This window comes from Elgaria multicarinata, chromosome 1, assembly GCF_023053635.1.
Source record: "Elgaria multicarinata webbii isolate HBS135686 ecotype San Diego chromosome 1, rElgMul1.1.pri, whole genome shotgun sequence".
NCBI lineage: Eukaryota > Metazoa > Chordata > Lepidosauria > Squamata > Anguidae > Elgaria > Elgaria multicarinata.
Window position 1 is genome coordinate 118094395 of NC_086171.1, and position 13503 is coordinate 118107897.

The window sequence follows — 13503 nt, forward strand, 5'->3', positions numbered from 1 at the left end:
GCGGCGTCGGCGTCTGGTGGCGACGGTGCGTCGGCTGGTGCTCCGGGACCCCCCCAGCTTTCATTTTATTTTCGATCGCCGACGTGGAAGGGACGCGGAAGGGGCATCAATCACCGCAATTAGCCCTGGCGGCGCCGCCGCCGCCGAGATCCTCCTTCGCCTGCCGGGGCGCGTCGCGGCGCTCCAGTCAGAAATGTCACTGCACATAAGCGTCGACGGCGAGACACCGGGAAAAGTCCATCGGATGAAATATGCATGCACCCCGCCCGCCTTTTGCTGGGTTGCACATTCTCCTTGGGCAGCGGCCGCCGCGGCTCTTCGGCGCTCGCCCCGGCCCCTGCAGTGGCGAAACAAGCTGGCAAACTTGAGCACAGGACGCGATGAACGGGGGAGGGCCGGCGAGCGGAAGGCGCAGAGGGGGTGGCACCGCCGTTTCACTTAAAAGCAATCTTCTCCTGCAACTGCCAGCAAGTAGAGAGATTGCAAACCTTATACCACCTCCAGACCTGAGCGCTCCGAGCGGTCCTAGAGCCGATGCGATCTCGCTCTCCCCACTCCTGACGTCCCACCCACCGAAAGTGCCCCTCGCAGCCACCGAAGCCCACGATCCGTTCACCAGAGCCAGGCAGATATTTTCACCCTCCGTTTAAAGCCCGATCCCAAACGCCGTGACTTTAAAGTCTCACTGCTTTAAATGGAATGTCACTTCCAAGAAAAGTGGTTTGAGGATTGCAACCTGAATCTCCTCTCTCTCTCTCCCCCCACCCCCAACTCTCTTGGTCTTACTGGGTTTGGGCACTGACTTAAATGCATGACAGCCACACTGTCACTTTTGAATGGTGTATACGTGTTACCACACATACACACACACACAATTTCCCCTTGCATTATACACAGAACCAATGGTCTGGAAAGGATTGGATCGCTGTATCTTTGTTTCTCACAGGGAAGCCCAGCCGTTTAAGAAGATGTGCACTATTTATTAAAGATGGTGTCACATGTGTATTTTACCCTTTTAACTCATTCTCGCTGGTTTTATGTGACATGATGAGCAGCTTTGCTAGGCAACAGTCTGCTTTATATAGGTTTGATTTTTCTCTTGTCTAGTGAAGAAGGCTGGGTAGCCTACAAAGAATGGGGCACGATGCAGTTAAAGTTAAGCACTTTCAAATCCCAACAATTTCAATGGAAGAGACTTCAGCACAGGCCTAACTCTTTCACTGAAATCACAGGCATGTCAAAATGTTTCACACTGGCTGGGCCGTGCCTTATATTATCATGGTTATGTCACAATTGCTGGTTTAATTACACCAGTGAACCTCTACGCCTGCAAACCTATGCACATAGGACGTGTAATTGAAATTTTTAGGATTTGCTAAACAAATTTTCTTTTTTGTCGTTACGGATGAAGGGTCGGGATGCTAGCCAAATTTAAGCGTTTGTAAGTCCAATTGATTTTACATGCTTGTGCTTAACCCTACTGTTGAAATCAATAGGGACTCAAAAGGGATTTTTTTTTGGCCTGGATGATAACCTGACTTAATTGTTTGTTAAATTTGTAACCCGCCTTGCCACCAAATGATGCTGACAACTGCTGACAATAATACAAATATGATAAAATATAGTAAAACACAGAGTAAACACATACACACATACGAAAACAAGGAAGGTAAAACAGCAATAAATACAACCAGTTAAAATCAATCACAACATTTACTAATTAAGAACAGTTACAAGGTACAAACTAAATAAAATAAAAGGGTATTGCCTATTGGCAGAAGGTCATCAGGGCCTCTCTTCCTTTTTTTGTTCCTATACATGATGCTTAGATTTAGAGCAGCTTCAGATGTAACTTTGAAGCCTGGAGCCATTTTTATATTTGTGCCTGTTAGGGATGCTTGAGCACAAAATTCTTTTTGAACTTTTATGAGTCCACAGAATATGGAACCATCAATGGAAAGGACTATCTTGCCCCACCATCACCACATTTACCCACCACTTTGAATCCTAAGATGCAGTTTTTCGATAGATGCAGTCAAATTGTGTGTGGGCATTACAGCATTTAGGTTAGATCAGCAACTATTAACTTAAACCCATACAGAGCAGGAGGTGCCCCAGCTCCCCAGGTGTGAGGGAAGAGCAACCAGGAAAACTATTCAAGAGAGGTGAAGCTGATGCCAAAAAAGGAGGCATCAATTGGGTTAATCCAGGAATGCAGAACGCCAGGCCTGGGGTCCCAATCCAGCCCTCCGAGGTTCCCCAGATGTCCACGCCCTTTTTCACCCATACCTTTCCCCCAACCACTAGTCATTTGGTGGTGGTTTCCCCACTTTTGTACAGTTTTCCGCCCATTCTAAATAGCCAAAATGCCTCCCCTAAAGCCTAGTTTAGGCATTCAGAGCTTTAAGTTAAAATATGCTGGGGTTTTGGCCCCGCCCCTTTTAACATCAGCCCCGCCCACCACTGGAATGCCCCCTCCCCTGAATGTTTCTCTGACGTGGAATTCGGCTCTCTGGCTGAAAGGTCCTGAATTAAATTCATCAGAGAAAACAGGTGCTCTGACTGTCAAGGAAGGAATGAAGAACAAGTAGGAGATGCAGAAAGTTTTTCAAGCAATACTTAAAGCTGTTGCCAAAAAGGAGTTTGGGGGGAAGTGAGTTCATTAGGTAAGGTGAAACCAAATGGGGTTAATAGAAGAGGGCAGGATGCACCCCTCCCCCATATTTACATAGAAAGATGTGTTAATTACTGTACAAGGTAATTACTGTACATATAAATGTACCGTATTTTCCGGCGTATAAGACGACTGGGCGTATAAGACAACCCCCAACTTTTGAGAAGATCTTCCTGGGTTAAAAAGTCATCTTATACTGGGCGTATAAGATGACCCCCAACTTTTGAGAAGATTTTCCTGGGTTAAAAAGTAGACTTATACGCCAGAAAATACAGTACATATAACTACAACTTATGGTGCAAACCTATGCACGTTTAGACAGAAAAAAAAGTCCTACAACTCCCAGTATGCTCCAACCAACCATTTATTTATTTACTGCATTTTTATACTGCCCAATAGCCATAGGTCTCTGGGCGATTCACAAAAGTTAAAACCATCAGACATAAATCAAAATATAAAACAAACGACAGTATAAAACAAACAATGGTACAAAACCAGAATCAAAATAATATATAAAAGCACAACCAAGGTAAAACCAAGCAGTGATGGAGAGATTTATACAGATTTTAAAATACAGATTTAAAACAGCAAGGTTAAAAGACTATGATGATAAACTGTTAATATACTGGGAGAATAAGAAGGTCTTCACCTGGCGTCGAAAAGAGTATAATGTAGGTGCCAGGAGAACCTCTCTAGGGAGGTTGGCCTTACTATTTCTAATTTTGCAAACCTATGCATGGAAAATTCATATAAATCTGTACTGCAGAAATGAGATGGAATTTAATTTGAAATCCATCCCCGGTGCTGCAACCTCATGTACCTGAGAACATATCCACACTGGATATATCTGCTATTGTGTTTACTTTTTATTTCTTTAAAGTATTTGAATGCCACTCTTCAATTCAAAACTCACAGAGCAGCTTATGACAAAAGAAAAGCAATATAAATCCAAAGCAATATCGTGCCCTCTAATAGCAGATTTCAAGTGGTTGAGTGCCTATCGGTCTGGAAATAAATAAAATGGGGCCACTCCAAAATAAGCTAGAGGTCTCTGCATGCTCGTGGAACATGTGAGGGTACAACAAAGTATTATGAATTAAAAGGGTTTTTTTGTTTGTTTGTTTGTTTTTTAAATCAAACTGCTTGACAGGACTGCCTATGAATTTGCAGTTGATGTTGAGTCTATAGAGAATGTGGGAAGGGTATCAAAAAAAGTTCTTATAAGACAGGCAGATGTTCTGTGTCTCTCAATCTATAAGCTCCATCCGACGAGTGTTTTATTGCACGCTCATTACTGGACACTCACGGATTCCTCAGAGGTCTCTCACATGACATTGTCTGCATCCCACGTGCCTTCCGCCCCTTCTGGCCTTCCTTGCTCTCCTGCTGTGTGTGTTGGGGGGAAGCAGCATGTTCACAATAAGAGACTGATTGGCTCTCGTGCACCTTGTTTACTTCCTGTTTGAAAACAGGAAGTAACTGAGTGTCCATGGAGAAGCGACGTTAGCCAGCGTTTCTTCCAAGGTGTGATAGAGCTCTATGACTGAGAGCAGTTCCAGACACAGTTTATATCCTGAAGCAGGAGGAGGGGGTGGGAATTAAGATTCAGGAAACTATGTCATGAGGTTAAAAGCACACACCCTGTCATGCACACTGTATAGGGTGTACGAAGGAATCTTCCCCAACCCTCACACTCTTTGTTCAGTCTTGACTTCCAATGTCAAATCAGGTAGAATCTTCAGATACCAGAGTAAGTTCCAATGAGTCACTGATCTTTCTACCTCATAGTTGTGTGACATGGTTGCCATACATCATGGTTCCCATACATCTGTTGTCTTTGACAGTCTCAAGGTAGCTACCTCCTCCCTGGGTGCATTGGTGGTTGTCCATCACAGCATCTTCTTGGACGTCCTCTTCCTAGCTGATTTTCATGTATGGGTCCTACCACATCGTGCTTAAGGTCAACTTTGCTATCATATTGTACTTCCATTCCAAACTTTTGCAGAGTAAATTTGTTTTTGGACACTTATTTGGCTAACCTTTGGTTTTATATTTAATTGTTTGTAGTACTTTTGGCCACTTATTTGGCTGACCTCCCTCTTTTCACAATGTTTATGATATCCATTCAATAATCATTTTGTTCCCAAATCATGGTGACCCTGACTATATGTTCTTGGCCTCCATTTCCATGCACTTCCTGAAACTAGAACACATTTTTCTTTTCTTCCTTTATTAGCAAGTTGTGTTTCCATTAGTATATACAATCAACAGTATATATCTGCACAGTAGCAAAATAGGCACATTTTTACTTCCAGATGATGCTCAGGCTATAACGCCAGCAAGAAAAATCAGCAAACATCCTACTGCTTCTTTTCTAGTACAATCCTATACATGACTGCTCAGAAGTCAGTCCTACTGGGTTCAAGGATTGCAGTCTTGTGACCCTTTCTATAGGTTCTCCACTTCTGCTAGATTAGTTTTGATATAAAGCAGACTTGGGAAACAGACCTCTTTTTTTTTTTAGCACTCCCCCATCCTCACTGCAATTTATTGCAGTAATTCAGTGGCACCGAAGCCAGAAAGGGCCGATTTTCCCTTGCCTTAACACAAACTGGTTTTCAACTGAAATTCAACAGCATGGCAGCTCAAAAGGGAAAACCCTAGGAGCCCTGCCCTCTTTTGTATCTGGTCAAGAGGGCAGGGCTCCTGCACCTTTAACTGTTGTGATGAAGAGAGAATTTCACCAGGTGCTGCATGCATATGAATGACACCTGCTGAAATTCCTTTTTCTCTACAATTGTTAAAGATACAGGAGTGCTGTCCTCCTTTTCATATGGTCACCCTAACTTTGCTGTTGATGGTGTCTGAAAAAACAACTACTTTGCTGTATGGTACCATAATGGGAGAGGGGTATGAATTGAAGGTAATGGTTAGCAATTGCACCCCCAACCCTGAAAAAATGCAACCTCTATACAGAGGAAATCACTGAAGGAGGAAGGACGATAGTTTGCAGCCCCAAGGGCTGAGTTGACCCTTCTAGTTTCTATTGATTTCTCTTGCCTAACTCAACTTCCAATTTGATCAATCAATAGGTGATTATTTGGATATTGATCCAGTCTTGCACCTTTAGTACCTCCAGCTGCTTTATTTGCAGTTCCCAAGGGAGTGGGGGGAATTGCACTATAGAGAAAATGTCTTAATTTAGTGGATACAGCATTTAACAGAAAAGGAATGCCTGTCTGGTGCAGTGGGAACAATGAAGCGTCCTGTGGCACCTTATAAACAAACGTAATATTTGCATACCATCTAATGTTTCACAGATGAAATGTTAAACTCTTTGTATTTTCCTTTCTTTATCCCCCACCCCTGACCCCAGCCCTGCTGCTGCCCTTTCCTAACGGATGATGAAACAGTGGGGATGGAAAAAGAAGATTTTTTAGAACAAGATAAAGCTAAATTACTTGGCAATAGGTCTTTTTGTAAGAGTGCTTTGCAAACAGGGACTGCTTTTGATACACACACTCACTCCAATTAGATCCACGTGCCACATCCTTTGTATAATAAACAACAAAAGTGCATATTCATAGGGGATTAAGAGTTAAGAAATAACTAGATGTTGTTTTTGGAGGATGCTGCATTGGATAGCCAGTTTGTCTCCCATCCAAGCACTGACCAGGTTCAGACACGCATAATTTTGGTATGGTTCCTGTATCTTGTGCCTTCAATCCATGCCCTGTATTCATTCTTTCCTTCTTTCCTTCATTTCCTTTCCCTCACATTGGTTTAATCTTCCATCCCATAGCTTGCATTTTCCCTGCCATAGGCTTTCAGCTGAGGGCAGGAAGGAAGTTTTATCTTCACCCCTAACAGTTCCATCCCTTTACTTACTTACTCATAACTGAATGGGTGCTGTTCACACCTATGGGGAATATTAAGCTTGGGGACAAAGTTGATAACACACTCCCTCTGCCACAAACCCTGACGACAGTCCAAACACCACTGACAGGGATTACACTGAGTGGAATCTAAAACACTCTACTTTATAGGATGCCTTTACTTTCCTTTGCCCATCCACCCCCATCATAATGGTTGCAATAATAAAACTGGCTTATCTTACAGGATGGTTGGAAGGACTGCTAAGATGGAATCTGTGAAGTGTGCCATATATCAGGGTAATGGAGCCAAATTTGGGGATCTCAATCTGGCCCTACAGGATTCTCTGGAATGCCCTGCCTCTTCTCTTGGCTCCATCCCCTTCCCTTCATTTGCAGGTCGTTTGGTGATTTCCTGACCTTTGTGCAGTTCTTTCTCATTTTTGTAAGGTTGAAATGCCGCTTCTAAGACTTAGGCCTTATCTAGACCTAAGCTTTATCCCGGGATCGTCCTGGGGTCATCCATGTTCATGTAAATGACACACAGGATATCCCGAGAGCAGGCAGGGACAACCCTGGGATGATCCTGGAATAAACCTTAGGTCTAGCTAAGGCCTTAGTTATCAGTAGAAAGAGCTTTATGCTGAAATAGGCTGGTATTTTTTTTATATTTTGGCCCAACCCCCTTTGCCTTCCACTCGGGGCACCAACGGAGTGCAGCCCCTGAGAGCTTGTCTGAAAGCATTTTGGCCCATTTGCTGAAAAAGGTATTGCATCCCTGTGATATATAAATATTATTTTACCCGATTGAAATTAATATGCCATGGCTTGGGACCGCAATACCTGATGGAACGTCTCTCCAGACGTGAACCTACCCGTACACTGCACTCAACATCTAAGGTCCTCCTCCAAGTGGGAAGCTTGGAGGATGGCAATAAGGGAGAGGGCCTTTTCAGTGGTGGCCCCCCGACTGTGGAATGATCTCCCCGATGAAGCTCGCCTGGAGCCAACACTGTTATCTTTCAGGCACCATGTCAAGACTTTTCTCTTCTCCCAGGCATTTAACAGCATTTAACAATGCTAAGTTTGTTTTTTAACGGACCCCAGAACTGTTGTTTTTAAATGGATACTGTTGTTTTTATACTGTTGTTTTTGTTTCTGATGGTTTTTAAATTTTGTATACTTTTTAATGTTTACTGTTTTTAACTTTTGTAAACCGCCGAGAGAGCTTTGGCTATGGGGCAGTATATAAATGTAATAAAAATAAATAAATAAATAAATATAAATAACTTGTGGTAATTACACTAGTGCCAATGTGCATACCACTCACAGTGGGTGGTTAATCTAGGCCAATATCAAAATCCCCGATATTAGATCAATGCAAAGTCTTGCATTCGTATGTTTTCTCAATGCCTGGTTAAAAAGATGCTTTGACTGGAGGGAAGCCACACTGGAATTGAATTTCCAAACCAATTTAAATGAAGCCAGATCCAGCTCTTATTTGCACATTTCAGTTCTTCACCAAAAACAAAGTCAAAACAGGTGTGATTCCAAGACGTACAGTGTTTGCATACACAGGCGCAGGCAACAGGATTTAATTTGTAAACAGCTGGGATTTTGATGTGAAAAACCTGATCACCCAGATTTGTTAAACAGCTGGGATTCTGACTTGAAATCAGATGATACACTTATGCTATTTAACTTTAAAATCGATGGCTAAATTTTTAATAGCAGGATATTGCTGGATTCAGAGAGAACCAACTTGTAGAGAAGGTTTCTAAGATTTGGAAAGGGTGCTAAAAGTTCACTGAACTCACTTTATGCCCAATACAGTAACACTCTTATCCCTCAATACGTGTGCAGACTGAGATGTATGATCCTGTCAGTTTGCTTTCCCTTGCATTCAGACACTCTAAATCTCAAGTTCTTTCTGTCCTGAAACTGAAGATACGTCTGAATTTTGGTAAATTCTTTCATAAGCAAATTGAAACAAAATTCTCACCAAATTCAGGACGTACAGCTATTCCCAGCATGGAAAGGACCATGTTGTTCCTGCCTGTCAGGAAAAAAAGAGAGAGAGAAAGCAACAAAAATTGATCGCTAGCATGGTTGAATATATACAGAGATTCCAAGCCAGACTTTTAAAAGGAAAGCTCTAAGCTGGGTTGGACAAAATAGTTTCACTTCTCCAAAATCTTTAAATCGTGAAATAATAATAATAATAATAATAATAATAATAATAATAATAATAATAATTTTATTTATTACCTGCTTCTTCCTCTGGATTGAGGTGGGGAACAACATCAAATACAAAAATACTATAAAATACATGAAACTGATTAAAAACAGATAAAACTAATACATTATTAAAATAACAGCCAGACATCTTAAAATTCGACTGGGTAGGGCTGCCGGAAGAGACCATCCTGAATATGGAGAAATATGTGGATTTTGGTAAATACTTATAAAAATATTAACTTTAGCAAAATGCTCACCCTTCCCTAGCGTGGAGCAGCTGGATCTGGTCAATTGGAACTCTTGCAATATACTTTAAATACTGCTAATCAGAGCCAAACAACACACGCTAATCCTGGAGCATGTAGCTCAGCACCATCTTTTTATTTACTCTTGTGTAAATGTCCACACACCTGATTTGGATTGGGACCACCTTGGGCCAGATCTACACTAAGCAGGATATGACACTTTCAAAACGGTTTGAGATCTGTATATGGAGTGTGTCCTGGGCCATAGCTAGACCTAAGGTTTATCCCTGGATCGTCCAGGGGTCAAACCTGTTCATCTAAGTGACACACAGGGGATCCAGTGCTCAGGCAGGGGAGAACCCTGGATGATCCCAGGATAAACCTTAGGTCTAGCTGTGGCCCTGGACCCCAACAGTTGTCACTACTGTTATAAACCATTTTAAAGCAGTAGTGTAAATCCTGCCCAAGAGAGGAGGATTAAACCTCCCTCACACTGTGTTTGCTTCCGGGGTAGGGTGAGTGTGAATGAAATTAAACATTTCTCCATTGGTGTCAATGGAGGGTTTTATCAGAGGGTTTTTAGCAGAGGGTAAGAAAGCAATTGCAAAAAGGGCTACCTTGGTGCCTAGTCCGGAAACTTCAACTAGTTCAAAATATGGCAGCCAGGCTGGTCACCGGTACACCTAGTTTTAAAATCTCTTCACTGGCTGCCAATTAGTTTCCGGGGGAAGTATAAAGTGTTGGTTATCACCTTTAAAGCCTTACATGGTTTGGGTCCAGGCTACCTGTGGGATTGCCTTCTCCTGTACAATCCACCCCATGCACTCAGGTCCTCCGGGAAGAATCTACTTCAGTCAGTCAAAGTTAGGCTGATGGGTATTACCCAGAGGACCTTCTCTTCTGCTGCTCCCAGACTATGGAATAGCTTGCCGGAGGAAACTTGTCAACTTAACAGTCTATTAAAAGCTACAAAGACTTATCTCTTTCAGCAGGCCTGACCAGTGGAATTTTACGATGTTTTTAGAATGATTTTACGATGTTTTAACAATGTATATTATATTTTAATTCAGTTTTATGTATTGTATATTTACTGTTTTTACCCACCTCAATCAAAATGGAAAGGTGGGTAAGAAATATTTTATTATTATTATTTTCTAGATTATTAATCCAAATGGTACAAATTTGCAAACTCTAATGATTGACGTAAAGGCACTAAGAGACTTACACATGACTGTTCAAACAAGTTGTTAATTAAGGGGCAGGGAGAACATGGCTTTTCCCTTCTTGGATGTCTTTTATTTGACTGTGTGAAATCTGCTTGGCAGCTTGAAGCTCTGTGCCCTTTTAAAAATATATACGCAGAAAAGATTAATAATAATAAAAAAGTGAAATCTACGGATAGCCTTATAATATTTGCTGTAATATTGCCAGTGTGTTTCATTCATGAGGAAAAAGTGTATCTGCTTTTGTGAAGGGTTGAGGTGACTTTTTCAAATTTTGTTTGCCACATTGTAAGAAATGTTGGCTAAGCTTTGGTCCTATTCAGTTTAGTACTGGAGAATGCATAGCTAACTTAAGAATATGCCTTAACGCTGAGGTGAATAGAACAGGGACATGTCTACATGGGGTACTTACTCTGTCATGGCTGTGAAGTTGTGCACCTTTGCTTATATGATACAGCCACCAATTTGCAGCCCCATCGTGGTTTCCATCCCAAAGCTGCGCATTTTCATGGTGCCGTTTTACCGTTTTTTTAATTTTTGCTTTGCTGTCGCCATGGTTCTCTGTGCATGTGTCAATGGTGGGGTGAATGTGGCCTAGGATGGTGGGCATACTTTGGGCATTGATTGGCAGAATGGAAAGTAGCTTAGGGCAGAGGTGGGGAGGGCAGAGGTCCAACCATATCTACCCAGAAGTAAGTCATTGCCTTCAATTGGCACTTTTGACGAGTGCAGGAGCAGAAGGTTCTGGGGAATTCCTTTGCCAGCCTTTTTTCATTAAAAGCTGCTCTCAGCCATGAAGCTCACTGGTTGATTTTGGGTCATCCACTATCTGGCAGTCTAACATATCTCCCTAACAGTATTGTTGTGAGGATAAGGAGTAGTCATGCATATTATCTTGAGTTCCTTGGAAGAAAGATTGGATAAAAACTGCATTGGATAAAACAAATTTATAAAATAAAATAAAATAAAAATAAAAATAAAATAAAATAAAATAAAATAAAGTAAAAATAAAATAAATAAAATAAAATAAAAATAAAAACTGCAATGGATAAAATAAACTTTAAATCTTTTGCAGCTTATGATCCTTGAATGAGTTTAAATTTCCAGGGCCCGATGAACTGCATCCTAGAGTAATGAAGAACTCTCAGAACCTTTGTCTATTATCTTTGCAAAATCATGGAAGACGGGTGAGGTGCCGGACGACTGGAGGAGGGCTAACGTTGTCCCTATCTTCAAAAAGGGCAAAAAGGAGGAACCTGGGAACTACAGACCAGTCAGTCTGACATCCATCCTTGGGAAAATTCTTGAGCAGATTATAAAGAAGTCAATCTTTAAACACCTTGAAATCAATGCAGTGATTACTAGAAGCCAACATGGATTTGTCTGGAACAAATCCTGTCAGACTAATTTGATCTCATTTTTTGATAGGATAACCTCCCTTGTGGACTGTGGGAATGCTGTGGACGTCATATATCTTGACTTCAGCAAAGCATTTGACAAAGTGCCCCATGATAGCTAAAAGTGGGCTAGATGGAACAACTATTAGGTGGATTCACAGTTGGCTACAGAATTGGGCTCAAAGAGTACTTATCCATGGAACCTTCTCAAACTGAGGAGAGGCAACGAGTAGGGTACCACAGGGATCAGTCCTGGGCCCAGTGCTCTTCAACATTTTTATTAATGATTTGGATGAGGAGGTGCAGGGAACGCTTATCAAATTTGCAGATGACACAAAATTGGGTGGGATAGTTAATACCCTGGAAGACAGAAACAAACTTCAAAGTGATCTTGATAGGCTGGAGTGCTGGGCTGAAAACAACAGGATGAAATTTAATAGGGATAAATGCCAAGTTCTACATTTAGGAAACAGAAACCAAATGCACAGTTACAAGATGGGGGATACTTGGCTTAGCAATACTACAAACGAGAAGGATCTTGGAATTGTTGTAGATTGCAAGCTGAATAGGAGCCAAGAGTGTGATATGGCTGCAAGAAAGGCAAATGCTATTTTGGGCTGCATTAAGCTTCCAAATGAGATGAAGTACTGGTTCCTCTCTATTCGGCCCTGGTTAGGCCTCATTTAGAGTATTGCGTCCAGTTCTGGGCTCCACAATTCAAGAAGGATGCAGACAAGCTGGAGCGTGTTCAGAGGAGGGCAACCAGGATGATCAGGGGTCTAGAAACAAAGCCCTATGAAGAGAGACTGAAAGAACTAGGCATGTTTAGCCTGGAGAAGAGGAGATTGAGGGGAGACATGATAGCACTCTTCAAATACTTAAAAGGTTGTCCCACAGAGGAGGGCTAGGATCTCTTCTTGATCCTCCCAGAGTGCAGGACACGGAATAATGGGCTCAAGTTACAGGAAGCCAGATTCCAGCTGGACATCAGGAAAAACTTCCTGACTGTTAGAGCAGTACGACAATGGAATCAGTTACCTAGGGAGGTTGCGGGCTCTCCCACACAAGAGGCATTCAAGAGACAGCTGGACAAGCATCTGTCGTGGATGCTTTAGGGTGGATTCCTGCATTGAGCAGGGGGTTGCACTCGATGGCCTTGTAGGACCCTTCCAACTCTGCAATTCTATGATTCTATGATTCTATGATTAAATTAATCCTCCCAATGACCCTTCTTTTAAAAGTTTGTTTGAGAAGATCATAAGAGCCATGTTGGATGAGACCAAAGGTCCATGTAACCCAGCATTCTGTTAATGGGATCCAGCTGTCCACAGAAAATCCAGAGTAATAGCCCTCTTACAGCTATGTTCCCCAGCAACTGGTGTACATAGGCATTCTGCCTCTGATTCTAGAGGTAGCATATAGCCTTCAGGACTAGAAGCCATGGATAGCATTCTACCCCATAAATTTGTCCAAACTCCCTTTAAAGCCATTAAAATTGGTGGTCATTATTACTTATTGTGGAAGTGAATTCCATAGTTAAAATATGTGCTGTGAAAAAGTACTTCCTTTTATTTCTTCTGAATCTCCCACCACTTAGCTTCATCAAATGACCCCAAACATCTAGTATTACGAGAGAGGAGGAAAAATGCCTCACTATCCACTTTCTCAATACTATGGATAATTTTTTACACCCCTATCATGCTATGTTCCACAGTTATTCACCTTTTTCTAAGCCAAAAAGCCCTAAATCTTATAACCTTTCCCTATTGGCTATACTTGCTATAAAGACTCAATGGAGCTATTAAAATGTAAGATTTAATTAACCCATGATTTGCTGGCTCACATGCTGTGTGA